Consider the following 19,815-nt stretch of genomic DNA (forward strand, 5'->3'; position numbering starts at 1 on the left):
TTTGATAGTCTAGGATTTGTAGGCGAAATGCCAGCGGCGGTCGACCTACATGGAGGTGGGTATTTTGAAAAAATCAAGAAACATATTTTAATGTTTCAAAAATTTCTGAAAAAAATCATGCATGTTGACATGGATGTATTCTAAATGTTTTAATTTTTTAAGATGAAATACATTACGATGAGAGCTACACAGAAAAGACAAATTACGTTTTCAAACTAATGAACAGTGCAAACACTGTTCACTATTAGAAATGCAGGATTTTTCCTTTTTTTTGTGAAGCTTTCACCTAATGTATTTCGTTGTCAGATTTTATACACATATAGAATACATCCATATGAATGTGTAGAATTTTTTCAGAATTTTTTGAAACTCGAAAATGTAATTATTGAATTTTCCAAAATAACCACCTCCATGAGGTCGCCTGCCGAAAGCACTCACTCACGATTTGTAATCTATCTCTTACCTTGTCTCTAGGAGAGGCTTTTTGTCATCTAAGTCTGTATTTCTATATATACTCACCGGTAAGGCTCAATACAACATCCATAATATTCCGTCAATCTCTCTATTCTTTCTAACAAGGACGACGTGCGGCGCACAGCCAGTGGGCAGCTCCGTGGGAGGCGGCGGCAGCATACCCGCTGGTACGGGCGGCGGTTGGGTGGCTAGCGGGGTCGTCGCCGGCAAGGAAGGGACGGATGGCAAAGCAATTATGAGAACTAGATAATGCCTCGCACGTTGTTGCGGGACTTTCTACCTCGAAATATCTACTCACCTTATGTTAGAACTGATGCAATGTGAACTAAGATATCCTAGACTCCTGGTTGTGTTAAGTAGGTACAGTATTGTACGGATGTGCTTTTTCGCAGTTCAAAATATATCTTGCTTCTAAAATAATTGAAGAAATTAGCAGATCTTATTGCCCTTGAATTTCGAGTAGTAACCAACCCAAGACATGGCGAACCTTCTAATGGTGAGAGTAGTTTAAGATCACCTGATCTAGTGACTGAGTTTTTGATGGAACCACTCATGTTTACATTGGCAAACAACTACAAATACTTGTTGATGAGTGAAAGGGAGAACAAAACTATTTTGCTTTGGTAGGGCCAAAGATGAGCAAGATACTTACAAAAATTTGTTCGGTTGTGAACTAGGGTCAATGCCTTTTAGCTATTTGGGCATAGCTATTCATCACCGGAAATTATCCATTAAGGAGTGGAAGTGCATCGAGGATCGAATTGAAAAGAAGTTAAGTTGTTGGAAAGGCAAGTTAATGTCATACGGTGGTCGACTAGTACTCGTTAACTCTGTCTTGACAAGTATGCCGATGTTTCTGCTCTCCTTTTAGCTATTTGGGCATAGCTATTCATCACCGGAAATTATCCATTAAGGAATGGAAGTGCATCGAGGATCGAATTGAAAAGAAGTTAAGTTGTTGGAAAGGCAAGTTAATGTCATACGGTGGTCGACTAGTACTCATTAACTCTGTCTTGACAAGTATGCCGATGTTTCTGCTCTCCTTTTTTGAGGTACCTAAAGGGGTACGAAGGAGACTAGACTTCTTCCGATCTCGATTCTTCTGGCAGTCTGATGAGGCCAAGAAGAAATACCGCTTAGCTCGCTGGGATATATTATGTCGACCTAAGGATCAGGGGGGTCTCGGCATTGAGAATCTAGAGTTCAAGAATAAATGTCTTTTAAGCAAATGGCTTTTCAGGCTTTCAGTAGAGAACGATGGGATGTGGGCACAAATCGAAACAAATATCTACAGACCAAAACTCTAGCACAAGTTAACGCGAGGTCATCCGATTCGCCTTTCTGGAAGGGCCTAATGAGAACTAAAGACTTATTCTTTCGTAGAACCAAATTCACTATTGGCAATGGGATGTCAACACGATTTTGGGAGGATACATGGCTAGGGGAGACGCCCTTAGCTGTTCAATATGCAAGTCTATATAATATTGTCCAACGTAAGGAAGATTACGTTGGCACGATATTACAATCGGTACCTCTAAATATTCAATTTAGACGATCTTTGGTTGGGGAGAGATGGAATTCATGGATACATCTGGTACGGAGAGTGATGGATGTACAATGAACCGACCAATCGGATTCCTTACATTGGACACTGACCAAGAATGGCTCATTTACGGTCAAATCATTTTATTTGGACCTAATTAACTCTGGCTTCCTCCCGAGATCCATTCATATCTGGAAAGTTAAGGTCCCCTTGCGTATCAAAATTTTCATGTGGTTCGTGCATAAACAAGTGATCCTCACCAAAGACAATCTGTTAAAACGACATTGGGTAGGCAGCTCACGATGTTGTTTTAGTGATAATAATGAAACAATACAACACCTCTTCATCGATTGTCCTTTGGCTAAACTTTTATGGCGCACTATTCATACAGCTTTCAACATTGCCCCTCCAATTAACATTGAATCGTTGTTTAGGACGTGGTTATATGGGGTGGATCGCAATACTGCGAGTCATATTCGAGTTGGAATATGTGCTTTTTTTGTGGGCTATATGGAATTGCAGGAACGATATGATCTTTAACAGGCAACAATTTTTAAACTTCTTGCAGGTTATCTTCAGAGCTACTGCATGGATCCGTACGTGGTCCTTACTAACTCCTACGAAATCCAGGGAGCCGCTGGTTACTGGGTGCAACCAATGGGAGATGGTAGCACGGGTTATATTCAACCGATTTGGATGGCGATCGCTTAACAGGATAGGAGTTTAGGTCTCTATTCCTGTTATCATCATCGGTTGTAATCTTGAGGTCTTTTATGGCTTTGCCATCCTGCTCCTTTTGCGAGCTGTAATACTTTGGATACTATTTGTTTTTTCGAGACTTTTAATAATATGGCTGCATGCATCATTCAGATGCAGAGGCCGGAGGCACGCCTCCTTTTCAAAAAAAAAGAGAGAGCAACCATATGTGCACATAGAATTCACAAAAAAATGGATCATTGGCAGACACTCCATAGTACACAATACTCCGTATGAAGATGGTTTTTTCCTGCTTAATAATCTGCAAGAGGAGAAAAGACATAAAAAATCAGCTATTGAAATCTGAATAAATATGGTTTTTGTCTCTTAAACTGTAAGTGTAAAAATATTGAAAAATGGCTGAGTGAGGCATACCAAGAATTGATCCTATGTATGTCAGATTACGAAGCTACAAAAGCTAGATTCGGTCAAACAACATCAAGATTTAATTAGTATAATACAATATTTTCAGAACTTATAGTAACAACACTGTAATTCTTATTTCCACTTACCTTTTCCATTATAATCAAATAATGGGAGAGATACATATTTGGCTGAGACTTCTATCAAAGATCTGAGGAATAAATCATTTGAGTGTAGTCGAAAATACAGAACACGTGATTGAATGGTTGGTAATAAAAAAAACTAAATTGAATAAAAGATAACCCCTTGAAATTGTGTTCTCAAACTGAAGGAAAAAGGAACAACAACATTAATCATTTGTTAGTATCGCAGTATCCATCAAACTATTGCAGTATGTGTTGGTGTAGATAGCAAAGATTATAAGTCTATATACACTGTATGAATGAGAAATAATGATGTTGCAAGTAGCAGCAAGAAGCAAAGCAGGGAGACATATTTGATGGTTGGATAGTTGTGAGCCTGTGACTGAATGTGATGGAGTCGTACTGTTATGCAGAGAAGAGAGGACGCAGAAGCACTGATGACGTCAAGCGAATAGTACATCCGACTTGAAAGCAAACAATTCAGTTACAAAAAACTTAATCACGTGCCTCCTCAATTGGTTGCCTCTTCCATGCAAAGGCCCCATCGACCCTAAACACGGCGTGGAGTGCTAGCGCCGAGAGGGTTAGGCAGAACCGGCATGCGAGGAGGACGTCGAGGAGCCGCTCGGCCAGCCCAGGAGATTCGATCTTCTTCTTAAGCCGCGGCAGGTTCACTAAGAATATGAGATCGGCAGAGGTGGGTGTGCAAAAACATTAATATGTAGATCGGCAGGGAGATCGGCGGGGAAGAGAGCATGAAGATGTACATGAAGATGAAGGTTCAACCATCAAATCCCATACATCGGTTACTTCTTCAGGAAAACATTAATACGTGGTGGGTGAATGGGATTTGACGGAGAAGAGGGAGAGGTAGGAGACTAATATGTCGTGTAGAAGATTTGGAGGCGCTGCCTGGAACGGAGTTCTCAGAAGAAGAAAAAGGTGACCTCGGCATATGACGTGGCTTCACCACATATTGTAGAGTAGAAAAATTCGGTAGTGGTAAACAATAAAATGTTGACGTGGCAAAGTGGTGAGGTGTATAGGCTGCATGTCAATATAAATATGATAGTAAGGATGAATCTCTTAGGTATCTAGGATAATGGACAAATGGGGTGACGGGTTTCCGTTGGGTGATCTTGCAATCCCGACTGAGCGACTCTCTAACAAATGGGCGGTTGCCGTTACACTGAGGATGCGTACGTCGTCTCGCTAGCCTGAGCTTACCTCTCTATCACACCGTGGACAAGACCACACTCATGTGAAACGTATTGCTTGAGCATAGTAAAGCTGACCCAAGCAAAGCCACGAGGTGCTGCTTGCCATCGTCAGAATTGTCCTGCTACAATCCATCCCAATCGCGCACCATCGGCGAGGTCCATGCAACAATAGTGCCGTGTGAGCGACCGACCGCATCAGGAATCAGCCCAACGTAATTTGAGGGCGCTAAGCGTCGTTGAAGACTTAGTTGATGACCTTGGAAATGAAGAAGTCAGCCGGTGGCTTGGTGTCGATGTACTCCTACTGACATTCGCCTCGGAGGAAGTGAACATCAACATTGGGCGCATCACAGAAACCGCACATGGCCTTGGAAGCACGTTCGACATTGTCGGGCTAGTCAGGGGCAGGGAAAGCCCGACGTCATCAGGCATGGCACGGGCAGTGCGCTGTCGTTGGATTTTGAGCTCGGCGATAACAATTCCTCCTGCTGCCTCGCATTATACTTCATCGGAGATGGCGACTTCAATACGGATGCCATGAGGTATACAATTGTCGGCTCCTTGGCTGGCCTTAGCGGTGACGGAGACACGCCCATCACAACAGTAACCCGAGGGAGTGATATGTTCAAACGTGCATTAGTGGATTTGGCTATCAGTTGTCCTCTAATATCTCGTAACTCATAGTCATAGATGACATACAGTATAAAACATGCCATTTTCTATGACTACATGGACGAAGCTGATCTCGGGACCGAGGCTGGACACCAGCTCAATTTATAGGACCCAACAAATGAGCTATTCACGCTTTCATTATGCAAATGACCAAGCAGCTACGTTGTATGTCTGTTTAGCATGAAGCAAGCAGCTAGAGCTAGGTTGTGTGTCCTTGAGCCCAACTGATTCCTCTGCTCTGCTTCTGCCACCTGCATACATACAGATTTAATGTAGGCCGCCTTCAGATGAGCAGAAGATCCAAATGCAATCTCGCTGCTCTTAACCTAGCTCGTATACTACACATCAATGCAGCTGGGCCAGGGATGGCATGCATGATGCATGCATGTATTGATCAGTCTAGCCGCAGTGACCACTGACCAGTGAGCATGCATATACAACCCAATAACAGTCGCGTAAAGAGCGTCCTCTGGGCTATGCCACATCGATTCTACTGTGCTGAAGGAAAAAAAAAAGTTAAATGTGATGCCCATCGATCACTGCTCTTTTCATCGCTCACACGCAAGCCTCCCCTCGTCTCCTCTCTCGTGAGCTCTCTCCCCCACGACCCCTCGCCGCCGCTGCCGCCACCCACGCCAGCCGATTCCGGCGAGTCCGGGCGGCGGGTGACACACCAACGACTTCCCCTCGCGCCGCTCCTTCCTCCATCCATCCAAATCCGTCGCTACAAGCCTTCCACACTCGCTCCTGACCGTCAGCCGTGGCTAGGGTTTCAGGCGCGGCGTCCCCTTCGTCGCCGGCGAGGCTCAGGCAGCATTCGGCGGCTCGTCTAAGCTCGGGGAAACTAGCGCTGGCGACCAACCCTCCCACGTTGCTAGGGTTTTGTCCTCCGCGTGCTGCTGCTCGAGCTCTGTCACTTCCTCCCAAGGGGAGCTCGTCTGGTTGAGCGGTGGCGGAGCAGGCCTGGGCGCGCGGCCACCAGATCGGCACAGGCATAGCAACAACGAGGAACAGTGGCGTTGGCGGATGCCCTCACTCCCTTCTTCTGTCTTCTCTCACTATATCCCTCGGCACATCATCTCTGAATCAGGAACGTCTCTGCCGTCTTACTACTACACCTTAATATGTTTCGCATGATTTGCTTCATGAATTTCTTTGATGTGCCTACTTTGTGGAGAGAATTTTTTTTTCTTCCTAGATGTTCATCTTAGCTTACTACTGCCTGATACCTGAACTTTGGATTCTAATCGGCAACAAGTAGTTGTATTATAGTCGCTTCATGTCTTGAGAGTAAAGTTGATAAATCCGTACATCAGTGTTCTGCCAATTGATTGCCATGCAGTGGGTAGTACTCCATTCCCTACTAATGTAGAAACTGGATGCGCCTTCGTGCCATGATGTTGCTCAATAGTAAGGTCTCCCTAGCTATCATGGGAAGGTATGATCCACATATCTGATTATTTTATTTGGCCGTGAAATGTTAATTGGACCCTTATCTAATTTGTACTTTGCTGGTGAAGGAGCACAGCTACCGGTGGTGTCCGGCGTGGACAAATTAACTCAGGCCAGTAGCTTCTTTTGTTTCTCTGGATTTATTTTCTTTTTTCAGTTGGTACTGTTCTACAAAGAAAAGGCATGCGAGTTTCTTAATTTGCCGCTGTTTAGGATCAATTTGCCGCTGTTATTTCAGCACCAAGCAGTGAAACTATCTTAATTTTCAGTCTGTACGATTAGTTTTTGATGCGGACCCTTTTAGAATTTCAGAATTTTCAGTCCGCCTCATGGACGGTCCTCCCATGCCCGATGGCCATGAGGTGCACGCGGTGCATTGGGCCATGCCTTCTTTGCACCGGTGAGTTCATCCCTCCCTCCCTCCTCCTCTCTACTTCTCTCGAGCTTTGACCCTCACCTCTACTGATTGGGTGACCAGGATCCAAGCACAAGCCGATGAGCTTGATGAGGACATCGTCGTGATCTTGATCTCGACTACCACAAGGTCGTGCCTCTGCCCCTCTCCCTGCTACTGCTGCTCTAGACTGCTGCTCTAGACTGGTTTTGATTTATCTTGTTGGTTGTGAAACTATCAAATCTGTTTTGGGTGCTACACGCTGCTGTTTTGAGAGATTTCAGACTTTTGTTATGTTGTGCGCACACAAACATGCAACATTGCTTCCTAAATATAGAGCAATCCTATGATTCATTTTTGTTCCAGCAAGAAGTATCTATATCCTGTTTCTAGGGATTCATGTTGGGGATATCAAAATTAGTCATTGCTCAGTGGAGCCATACAAATAATTGCCCAGTAAAATTTAACTTACATACCCTGAACTATGATTAATACATAATTATGAGCATTTTTCCTACTTTACCAAAGATTGCCATGGTGCATGTGTTGAAACCGAAAATATACAAGTGAGATTTCTTTTCTTGTTGCTTATATTCAGAGGTTGTTTCTGACGATTCGTTGGTCATTTATTTTGCAGAGATCTGCTTGCAGTTCATACTTCATTGGTAGCATAGTTTAATGTACTATCTATCATGTATGTATATGATGACTCCTTTGTTAGACAACGTGACAGCCCTTATCGTATGCGCCAAGGGATTAACAACCGAAGCTCCTAGCGTAGGATAGACTAGGAATCTGTTATGGTTTATTTTCCTGTTAAACTAGATATCTATCTCTTAGTCTATCTCTTGTTCTTCAAGTTTGTAATCCCAACAACTTGTACGCTATCAGGGTCAGGGAGGTCGCGACCCTACATATAAACACGAAGCCGTCGGCCCTGGCAAAGGCACGACGTTCCCAGCCTTTCTCACATGGTAATCAGAGCCTAACTCTTCCATTCATCTAGCCCTAGCCCTCCATTGCACCAGCTTCCGCCATTGCATCCTCCAGCTCATCCAACTCCACGCTCACCGGCCAAATTACCGAGAAGCTCACCCACACAAACTTCATCCTCTGGCGCACACAAATCACTCCGCAGCTCAGAGGCGCGGGCGTCTATGGCTATGTTGATGGCACCACGCCGGAACCAGCCAAGACCGTCGTCACCAAGGGCAAGGACGGGAAGGAGACGACCACACCAAACCCTCTTCATCCGATCTGGTTCCGGGAAGATCAGCAGGTACTTGGTTATCTTCTAAACAATCTTTCCAAGGAGGTACTCGTGCAGGTGACCTCGATCTGCCATGCACACGAGCTCTGGACAGTGCTGGCGAACATGTTTTCGTCTCAGTCGCTGTCCCGCATCAACAACATCCGCGTCGCACTTGCGAACGCACAGAAGGGAAACCAGTCGGTAGCGGCCTTCTTCGCGCACATGCGCTCCCTTCCCGACGAGCTTGCTTCTGCAGGCAAGCCACTCGACGACGACGAGCTCATCTCCTACATCACGGCCGGCCTCGACATGGAGTATCAACCCCTCGTCTCCGCCCTCGACGCCCGCACTCAGCCCGCCACCCTTGATGAACTGTATGCTCAGATGAGCAACTTCGATCAAAGGGTGGCGCTGTTCCAGGGCACAAACTCAGGTGGCGGCGGCTTCAAGTCCTCCGCCAACGCCGCCATGCGCGGCCGAGGTGGCGGCTCACGCTACCGCGGGCCAACCCGCGGCAAGGGGAACAACAACAACACCCGTGGCGACCGCAGTGATCACGGCGACCGCGGCGACTCTCGCGGCAATGGTGGCCGGCCCTCCTACACCAACAACAGGGGCGGCCGCCGTAACTCCTCCAACAAGCGTCCCGACGCCGCACGTTGTCAGATCTGTGGTAAACCTGGCCACACAGCGAAAGACTGCTGGTACAAGTATGATGATGACGGTGACTCATCCTCAGATGAGAAGGTGGTCGGGGCTGCTGATGGCTCATATGGAGTGGACACAAACTGGTATGTGGACAGCGGCGCAACCAACCACATCATCGGTGAACTCGAGAAGGTGACCATGCGTGAGAAGTACCGCGGCAAGGACCACATCCACACTGCCAGTGGAGAAGGTATGAAGATTCGTCACGTTGGTCACACAATCATTAATACCCCTCATAGGAAAATTCACCTTGGGAAAATTTTGCATGTCCCTAGTGCTAACAAAAATCTTCTCTCCGTTCATCGTATTGCTATCGATAATCATGTCTTCCTTGAGTTTCACCCCTTTTATTTTTTGATCAAGGATCAGGCAACGAAGAAAGTGCTCTATCGAGGTAGATGCGTTCGTGGGCTCTACCCTTTGATTCCGGAGATTAGAAGATCCAATAAACAGGTTTTTAGTGCCACCAAGCTATCTTCAACACGGTGGCACGATCGATTAGGGCATGCAGCTTTTCCTTTAGTTGAACGTTTGCTTAGGAAGAATAAACTCTCATATGTTGGAGAGCGTGATGTCGAAAAAATTTGTGATTCATGTCAGAAAGCTAAAAGTCATCAGTTACCGTATCCAATTTCTACTAGTATTTCTACCAAACCACTACAACTCATTTTTTCTGATGTTTGGGGACCTGCCCCTACTTCTGTTGGTAGACATACATATTACGTGAGTTTCATCGATGATTTTAGCAAATTCTCTTGGATCTATCTTCTCAAGAAAAGACCCGACGTGTTTCAAGTGTTTCTTAACTTCCAAGCTCTTGTTGAACGGAAATTTGACACCAAAATCATCGCCCTCCATTCTGATTGGGGGGGCGAATATGAGAAGCTAAACTCATTTTTCCAAAACCTTGGCATATTTCATCATGTGTCATGTCCACATGCCCATCAACAGAATGGGTCAGCCGAACGCAAACACAGGCACATCCTAGAAGTTGGCCTCACTCTTCTAGCAAGAGCATCCATGCCACTTAAGTTTTGGGACGAAGCGTTCCTTACGGCAGTTCACCTCATAAACATGTTGCCTAGTCGTGTCATTAATAATGACACCCCCACTGAAAGACTCCTCCATGTCAAGCCAGACTACAATTCTCTTCACGTGTTTGGCTGCGCTTGTTGGCCCAATCTTAGACCATACAACAACCGCAAGCTCATGTATCGATCTAAACAATGTGTTTTCATCGGATACAGTGCACAACACAAAGGAGTCAAGTGCCTCGATGTCTCCACCGGACGTGTCTACATCTCACGCGATGTCGTGTTTGATGAAACCAAATTTCCTTTTGCTGATCTTCATCCCAATGCCGGTGCACTCCTTAGGAAAGAAATTCTCCTTCTTCCATCGCATCTCTCCGGTATTGATCATGGGGGGGGGGGAATAATTGTGATGATCATACGTTGACTAATCCTCATAACCCTGTGCATGAGTCCTATGATGATGCAGATACAGCAGCAGACGAAGAAAACAGTGAAGAAATCGTCGAAAATGATGCAGAAATCAATCCAAACAAACGACATTTTATGTGTCAAACCCTGGGGGACATATCCTCATTGGGATCGGCGCAACAACAGTTTGGCAGCGGATCCGCCCCGGGATCCGTGCGGCAGTAGGACGGCGGCAACCCAGGAAACGCGTCGCCCGCACGCGAACCTACCAGGGGCCGCAGCGACGACTCCGCAGCCGCCATGTGGTCGCCATCGACCGGCCCAGACGCTCCGCCAGGCCCGCACCAACCTGGCTCCCCCACGCGGCAGGCCGGGGCCGCTGGCCCGCGAGCGGGCCTCGCTGTTACGCTTGCCGCCAGCAAATCAGCATGGGACTCGGCACTGATTCGGCCAGGGGCCCAGGCGCGTGATCCAAGGCCGATTCTGTCGCGGCCACAGGAGCTGGTGCGGGATCTTCTGTGCCTCTAGCGCCCGCTCCGTCGTCTACAGCAGCCGCAGAAAATCCCACCGAAATCGATGCGGCTGCAACACCAGAAGAATCCGCCTCGGGATCGGCTGATGCAGATTCGCCTGGATCTTCTGTGCCCGTTTCTTCTCCACGCCTTCCACGCACGCGTCTACAAAAGGGAGTGCTTCAACCTATAAATTATAAAACCAAGTTTGGTCTTGCATGCTACACAGGTGAACCACGCACCCTGGATGAGGCCCTAGGAGATGCACGGTGGAGGAAAGCTATGGAAGAAGAACATGCGGCGCTTCAGAGGAACAAAACATGGCATTTGGCTCCCCCGCCACGAGGTAAAAATTTAATTGACTGCAAGTCGGTCTACAGAATTAAAAGGAAGTCTGATGGAACCATTGATCGGTATAAAGCCAGACTTGTGGCTAAGGGTTACAAACATCGATATGGCATCGACTATGAAGATACCTTTAGCCCTGTTGTCAAGGCTGCTACTATTCGTCTTGTGCTATCTATTGCTGTTTCCAGGGGCTAGAGTCTCAGATAGCTAGATGTACAGAACGCGTTCCTTCATGGTGTTCTGGAAGAGGAAGTATACATGAAACAACCTCCCGGGTTCGTCGATAAAAACTCACCCTTTCATGTTTGTAAACTTGATAAAGCTCTTTACGGACTGAAGCAGGCACCCCAAGCATGGTATTCACGTCTCAGTCAAAAGTTACAAGCACTTGGATTTGTTCCATCAAAATCAGATACCTCACTATTTATTTATAGAAAGGCAAATACATCTATATTTGTGCTTATCTATGTTGATGATATTATTGTCACTAGTTCATCTGATGAGGCAGTGGCAGGATTGTTGAAGGATCTGAGTGCTGAGTTTGCTCTCAAGGATTTGGGTAACTTGCACTTCTTCTTAGGAATTGAAGTAAGAAAACTTGAGGATGGTCTTCATCTCTCCCAAGAAAAATATGCCAATGATTTGGTAAGAAGGGTTGGTTTGCAAGGGTGTAAGCCTGTTCCAACTCCCTTGTCTAGCACAGAAAAATTGTCTCTTACAGAAGGAGATCCTTTGAATCAAGAGGACAGTACCAGGTATAGAAGTTTAGTAGGAGCACTTCAATATCTTACTCTGACAAGACCTGACATTTCCTTTGCTATTAACAAAGTATGCCAGTTTCTTCATGCACCTACCACAGTTCATTGGAGTGCTGCAAAGCGTATTGTGAGATATGTAAAGCATACTATGAATCTTGGTCTCACATTCAGCAAGTCCTCATCTACACTTGTCAGTGCTTTTTCTGACTCAGACTGGGCAGGCTGTCTAGATGATAGACACTCTATTGGTGGGTTTGCAGTATTTTTTGGACCCAACCTTATATCATGGTGTGCAAGGAAACAGGCAACTGTATCAAGGTCGAGTACAGAGGCTGAATATAAGGCACTGGCAAATGCCACAGCAGAGATCATTTGGGTTCAGTCCATGTTAAGAGAACTTGGTATAAAACACATTCAGGCTCCTTGTTTATGGTGTGACAATCTTGGTGCCACCTATTTGTCTGCTAATCCGGTCTTTCATGCAAGGACAAAATAGCATGAAAACATGTTGCTAATCCGGTCTTTCATGCAAGGACAAGATAGATTTCCATTTTGTAAGAGAACATGTTGCTAATAAACAATTGGAAATTCGTTTTGTGCATTCAAAGGACCAGGTTGCAGATGGCTTCACCAAGGCTTTACCTACAAGAAATCTTGAAGAATTCAAGCGTAATCTCAACTTGCGAAGTTGTGATTAAGGGAGGGTGTTAGACAATGTGACAGCCCTCATCATATGCGCCAAGGGATTAACAACCGAAGCTCCTAGCGTAGGATAGACTAGGAATCTGTTATGGTTTATTTTCCTGTTAAACTAGATATCTATCTCTTAGTCTATCTCTTGTTCTCCAAGTTTGTAATCCCAACAACTTGTACGCTATCAGGGAGGTCGCGACCCTGCATATAAACACGAAGCCGTCGGCCTGGCAAAGGCACGACGTTCCCAGCCTTTCTCACATCCTTTTGTCCTTGAAGGCATTGGAGTTCTTAAAGGGAAATGTTAATGATGGTGTATGAAATGGTATGTCGAAAGGTGTGCTTGTTTGGGCATTATTATCTCTAACTGAAGTTCTGTTGTGTTGTTATATTCAAGAGTACAATTCTTTTCTTCCAGTTTCTTGAAGGTAGCCATATTCTGTTACTTATTCCCTGATGATTTTAAAGGTTATGTGTACTGTCAAACTGAATGTGACAACACTGGCTTATTCGTAGTTCTCTTTTCTTTGCCTAGAATTTATGATTTATGGCTGATGTCAATTCCATCTTTTTAGGTGCTTGTCAAATATAGGTGGAAAGCTTGACATGGAGGAGCCACAGAGGTTTGCAGAATATGTTTCTAGGTTGGTCCTTGAGAGGGAGACTGAAGCAAACTGCAACATGTTTCAGCTGCACATCCTTTGTCCCTTGTGCATGTCTCCCTAGCAAACCTGGAGCATTGTACACTTTGGTTTTTAATGGCACTTATGATAGTCCGAGCACATACATGCTTGGTTTTACTTTAGTTAAATTCATGGCATTATATAATTACTAAGAACTAATTTATGAAAATTGGACCTGAAGAAAGTGTGCCTCTCTATTTTGTGCAGATAACGACTTCTGGTTACATATTGTGACTAGATTAATTAGGCTTACACACTGAGCTTTTTCATTGTTTCACTTACAGAAATTGAACTGTTGTTGTGTTAATATATTTAGGCATCCTTGAAGACTTTCTTGTCACCGTCCCTCCCCGGTGATCTTGAGGGAAAAATAAGGTAACCGTCTACTTCTATATGTTCATAAATAGACTGGTTCTGTATCTGGTATAGATCGTTAGTACTTTGCAATAATTTGATAAGATACTAAAATCAAAGGTATGGCCGCTATTTGGTGAGCAGGGTCAGCTATAAAATCGAGAAGAAGACAGGGAGGAGTGATGGGTCTGCAAGTACCTATAAGAAGATGGCCTGAGGTGATTTGCTTCTGTTTTCATAATATACATGTGTAGGCTCTGTTGCTACAAAATTTTGTTGATGCTGTGTTATAAATTTCCGTTCTTGTGATTTATCTCATCTAATGATCTCGAATCTAGGTGAGAGTTTGGTACTGCAATTTGGTTCCTACAACCAGTAGCATTTTCTTATATGGAATTAACATGTCGTAGTTTGTCAATATCATCTGAATTGGACCATCTGACATTTCATAAGCTTTACCTCAACGGAAGGCGAATGGTGTTGTGAAGAAACTGGAGAAGGACGAGTCGTTGGACTGGGACAAGTACATCGAGGAGAACAACAAAATGCTTAGAGGTATAGATTTTTGTTCGTTTAGATTTCAGCACATAGTATTTTAGTTTTTTGCACATCTCTTTCATGTTGTGACGTTGTTTCATTAGTGTTGATTATAAGTTCACTGATTTTGCGCCCGGCCAAATTTGGAGGATCATGAGACTGGCACCATGGTTTTAGTTGGAACATATAAAAGATTGTCAGAAAACCTGAAGATAATCATATCATAACCTGCATTTTCTAAGTAAGAAAATAAGGATGCACTGATTCTCCATAAGCTCATCAAACGACTTGTGCAAGACGATACAAATGGGTGGAAATAGTAACTTAGAAAGTCGAACCAAATAATTAAAACCAGTGAGGTACTTTGCTCATTTTTGTATGGAAACTTTTAAAAGATATCATAACCGGCATACAAATGGGTGGAAATAGTAGGTCAGAAAGTCGAACCAAATAATTGAAACCGCTGAGGTACTCTGTTCATTTATTTTTTATGAAAACCTTTAAAAGATACCATTACCAGCATGTGGATTTGCATTTCTTTTTAACTGTCCAGCTCCTAACAATTGTTGTTTTGTAGTGGCCATAGATGAAAACCACTTTTAGTCATATTTCCTATTGCACACTGAATTAGTTCAATGTATGTGTTTACACCTCTTTTCAACTATGTGATACTGTAGAAATCGAGCACCGTAACAATTCACCATTTAGATACTTCATATCTCACTTGCAAATATGTTCCCTTCTTTGTACCCTATATATTTGATATTTTTATTATTATTTTAGGGTCATTCTAATTATTTCAAATTTTAGGCCATTCTAAACTATTTGGAATAGTTTGCCAGCATTGCTGGAGACAAATCCAATATGCATCAGTTGTTGGAAATATGCCCTAGAGGCAATAATAAAATGGTTATTATTATATTTCTTTGTTCATGATAATTGCCTATTGTTCATGCTATAATTGTGTTATCCGGAAATCATAATACATGTGTGAATACATAGACCACAACACGTCCCTAGTGAGCCTCTAGTTGACTAGCTCGTTGATCAAAAGATAGTCATGGTTTCCTGACTATGGACATTGGATGTCATTGATAACGGGATCACATCATTAGGAGAATGATGTGATGGACAAGACCCAATCCTAAGCACAGCTCAAAGATCATGTAGTTCGTTTGCTGTAGCTTTTCTGAATGTCAAGTATCATATCCTTAGACCATGATATTGTGCAACTCCCGGATACCGTAGGAGTGCCTTGGGTGTGCCAAACATCACAACGTAACCGGGTGACTATAAAGGTACATCATAGGTATCTCCGAAAGTGTCTGTTGGGTTGGCACGAATCGAGACTGGGATTTGTCACTCCATATGACGGAGAGGTATCTCTGGGCCCACTCGGTAATGCATCATCATAATGAGCTCAATGTGATCAAGTGGTTGATCACGGGATCATGCATTACGGTACGAGTAAAGTGACTTTCCAGTAACGAGACTGAACAAGGTATTGGGATACCGACGATCGAGTCTCGGGCAAGTAACGTACCGATTGACAAAGGGAATTGTATACGGATTGATTGAATCCTCGACATCGTGGTTCATCCGATGAGATCATCGTGGAGCATGTGGGAGCCAACATGGGTATCTAGATCCCGCTGTTGGTTATTGACCGGAGAGTCGTCTCGGTCATGTCCGCATGTCTCCCGAACCCGTAGAGTCTACACACTTAAGGTTCGGTGATGCTAGGGTTGTTAGGAAGACTTGTATGTGGTTACCGAATGTTGTTCGGAGTCCCGGATGAGATCCCGGACGTCACGAGGAGTTCCGGAATGGTCCGGAGGTAAAGATTTATATATGGGAAGTTGTCATACGGTCGCCGGAAATGTTCGGGGGCATATCGGTATTGTACCGGGGCCACCGGAGGGGTTCCGGGGGTCCACCGGGAGGGGCCACCTCTTCCGGAGGGCCTTATGGGCTGTATGGAGAAGGGAACAAGCCCAAGTGGGCTGGGCGCCACACCCCCCTAGGGCCCATGCGCCTAGGGTTGGGGGGAAACCCTAAGGGGGGCGCACCCTTGCTTGGGGGGCAAGCCCCCCTCCCCTTGGCCCCGCCGGACCCCTTCCCCCTTCCCCCTTCCCCTATAAATAGAGGGGTGAGGGGAGGGCTGCATAGAACATCCAAGGCGCAGCCCCTCCCCTCCCCAACACCTCTCCTCCTCCATAAGAGCTTGGCGAAGCCCTGCCGGAGTACTGCAGCTTCACCACCACCACGCCGTCGTGCTGCTGTTGGAGCCCTCTTCCTCAACCTCTCCCTCCTCCTTGCTGGATCAAGGCGCGGGAGATGTCCTCGCTCCGTGCGTGTGTTGAACGCGGAGGTGCCGTCCGTTCGGCGCTAGGATCTTCGGTGATTCGGATCACGTCGAGTACGACTCCATCAACCCCGTTCTCTTGAACGCTTCCGCTCGTGATCTACAAGGGTATGTAGATGCACTCCTCTCTCCCTCGTTGCTAGATGACTCCATAGATTGATCTTGGTGATGCGTAGAAAATTTTAAAATTCTGCTACGTTCCCCAACAGTGGCATCATGAGCTAGGTCTATGCGTAGTTACTATGCACGAGTAGAACACAAAGCAGTTGTGGGCGTTGATATTGTCAATTATCTTGCCGTTACTAGTCTTATCTTGATTCAGCGGCATTGTGGGATGAAGCGGCCCGGACCAACCTTACACGTACGCTTACGTGAGACCGGTTCCACCGACTGACATGCACTAGATGCATAAGGTGGCTGGCGGGTGTCTGTCTCTCCCACTTTAGTTGGATCGGATTCGATGAACAGGGTCCTTATGAAGGGTAAATAGAAATTGGCAATTCACGTTGTGGTTTTGGCGTAGGTAAGAAACGTTCTTGCTAGAAACCTATAGCAGCCACGTAAAAACTTGCAACAACAATTAGAGGACGTCTAACTTGTTTTTGCAGCAAGTGTTTTGTGATGTGATATGGCCAAAGGATGTGATGAATGATATATGTGATGTATGAGATGATCATGTTCTTGTAATAGGAATCACGACTTGCATGTCGATGAGTATGACAACCGGCAGGAGCCATAGGAGTTGTCTTTATTTATTTATGACCTGTGTGTCAACATAAACGTCATGTAATTACTTTACTTTATTGCTAAAGCATTAGCCATAGTAGTAGAAGTAATAGATGACGAGACAACTTCAAGAAGACACGATGATGGAGATCATGATGATGGAGATCATGGTGTCATGCCGGTGACAACGATGATCATGGAGCCCCGAAGATGGAGATCAAAAGGAGCAAATGATATTGGCCATATCATGTCACTGTTTGATTGCATGTGATGTTTATCATGTTTTACATCTTATTTGCTTGGAACGACGGTAGCTTAAATAAGATGATCCCTCGTAATAATTTCAAGAAAGTCTTCCCCCTAACTGTGCACCGTTGCGAAGGTTCGTTGTTTCGAAGCACCACGTGATGATCGGGTGTGATAGATTCTAATGTTCGAATACAACGGGTGTAAGACAGATTTACACACGCAATACACTTAGGTTGACTTGACGAGCCTAGCATGTACAGACATGGCCTCGGAACACGGAAGACCGAAAGGTCGAGCATGAGTGGTATAGAAGATACGATCAACATGAAAATGTTCACCGATGTTGGCTAGTCCGTCTCACGTGATGATCGGACACGGCCTAGTTAACTCGGATCATGTTTCACTTAGATGACTAGAGGGATGTCTATCTGAGTGGGAGTTCATTGAGTAATTTGATTAGATGAACTTAATTATCATGAACTTAGTCTAAAATCTTTACAATATGTCTTGTAGATCAAATGGCCCACGTTGTCCTCAACTTCAACCCGTTCCTAGAGAAAACCAAGCTGAAAGACGATGGCAACAACTATACGGACTGGGTCCAGAACCTGAGGATCATCCTCATAGCTGCCAAGAAAGATTATGTCCTAGAAGCACCGCTAGGTAACGCACCTGCCCTAGAGATCCAAGACGTTATGAACGCTTGGCAATCACGTGCCGATGATTACTCCCTAGTTCAGTGCGGCATGCTTTACAGCTTAGAACCGGGGCTCCAAAAGCGTTTTGAGAGACACGGAGCATATGAGATGTTCGAAGAGCTAAAAATGGTTTTCCAAGCTCATGCCCGGGTCAAAAGATATGAAGTCTCCGACAAGTTCTTCAGCTGTAAGATGGAGGAAAATAGTTATGTCAGTGAGCACATACTCAAAATGTCTGGGTTGCATAACCGCTTGACTCGGCTGGGAGTTAATCTCCCGGATGACGCGGTCATTGACAGAATCCTTCAGTCGCTCCCACCGAGGTATAAGAGCTTTGTGATGAACTTCAATATGCAGGGGATGGAAAAGACCATTCCTGAGGTATATTCAATGCTGAAATCAGCAGAGGTGGAAATCAAAAAGGAACATCAAGTGTTGATGGTGAATAAAACCACTAAGTTCAAGAAAGGCAACGGTAAGAAGAACTTCAAGAAGGACGGCAAGGGAGTTGCCGCGCCTGGTAAGCAAGCTGCCGGGAAGAAGCCAAAGAATGGACCCAAGCCTGAGACTGAGTGTTTTTATTGCAAGGGAAGTGGTCACTGGAAGCGGAACTGCCCCAAATACTTAACGGATAAGAAGGCCGGCAACACTAAAGGTATATGTGATATACATGTAATTGATGTGTACCTTACCAGTACTCGTAGTAGCTCCTGGGTATTTGATACCGGTGCGGTTGCTCACATTTGTAACTCAAAGCAGGAGCTGCGGAATAAGCGGAGACTGGCGAAGGACGAGGTGACGATGCGCGTCGGGAATGGTTCCAAGGTCGATGTGATCGCCGTCGGCACGCTACCTCTACATTTACCTACGGGATTAGTTTTAAACCTCAATAATTGTTATTTAGTGCCAGCTTTGAGCATGAACATTGTATCAGGATCTCGTTTAATTCAAGATGGCTACTCATTTAAATCCGAGAATAATGGTTGTTCTATTTATATGAGAGATATGTTTTATGGTCATGCTCCAATGGTGAATGGTTTATTCTTAATGAATCTCGAGCGTAATGCTACACATATTCATAATGTGAATACCAAAAGATGTAAGGTTGATAATGATAGTCCCACATACTTGTGGCACTGCCGCCTTGGTCACATAGGTGTCAAACGCATGAAGAAGCTCCATGCAGATGGACTTTTAGAGTCTCTTGATTACGAATCATTTGACACGTGCGAACCATGCCTCATGGATAAAATGACCAAGACTCCATTCTCAGGAACAATGGAGTGAGCAACCAACTTATTGGAAATCATACATACTGATGTGTGCGGTCCAATGAGTGTTGAGGCTCGCGGTGGCTATCGTTATGTTCTCACCCTCACTGATGACTTGAGTAGATATGGGTATGTCTACTTAATGAAACACAAGTCTGAGACCTTTGAAAAGTTCAAGGAATTTCAGAGTGAGGCTGAGAAT

At 44.9% G+C, this 19,815-nt stretch overlaps 1 pseudogene; it reads left to right on the forward strand.

The window, feature by feature from the left end:
- The first annotated feature begins 8,530 nt into the window (after positions 1-8,530).
- On the forward strand, positions 8,531-8,669 carry LOC147960537 (small nucleolar RNA Z247; annotated as a pseudogene).
- Positions 8,670-19,815: the final 11,146 nt, after the last annotated feature.

The sequence above is a fragment of the Triticum urartu genome, chromosome 7A (genome assembly GCF_056163025.1).
Source record: "Triticum urartu cultivar PI428250 chromosome 7A, HENAU_Tu73, whole genome shotgun sequence".
Taxonomy (NCBI): Eukaryota; Viridiplantae; Streptophyta; class Magnoliopsida; order Poales; family Poaceae; genus Triticum; species Triticum urartu.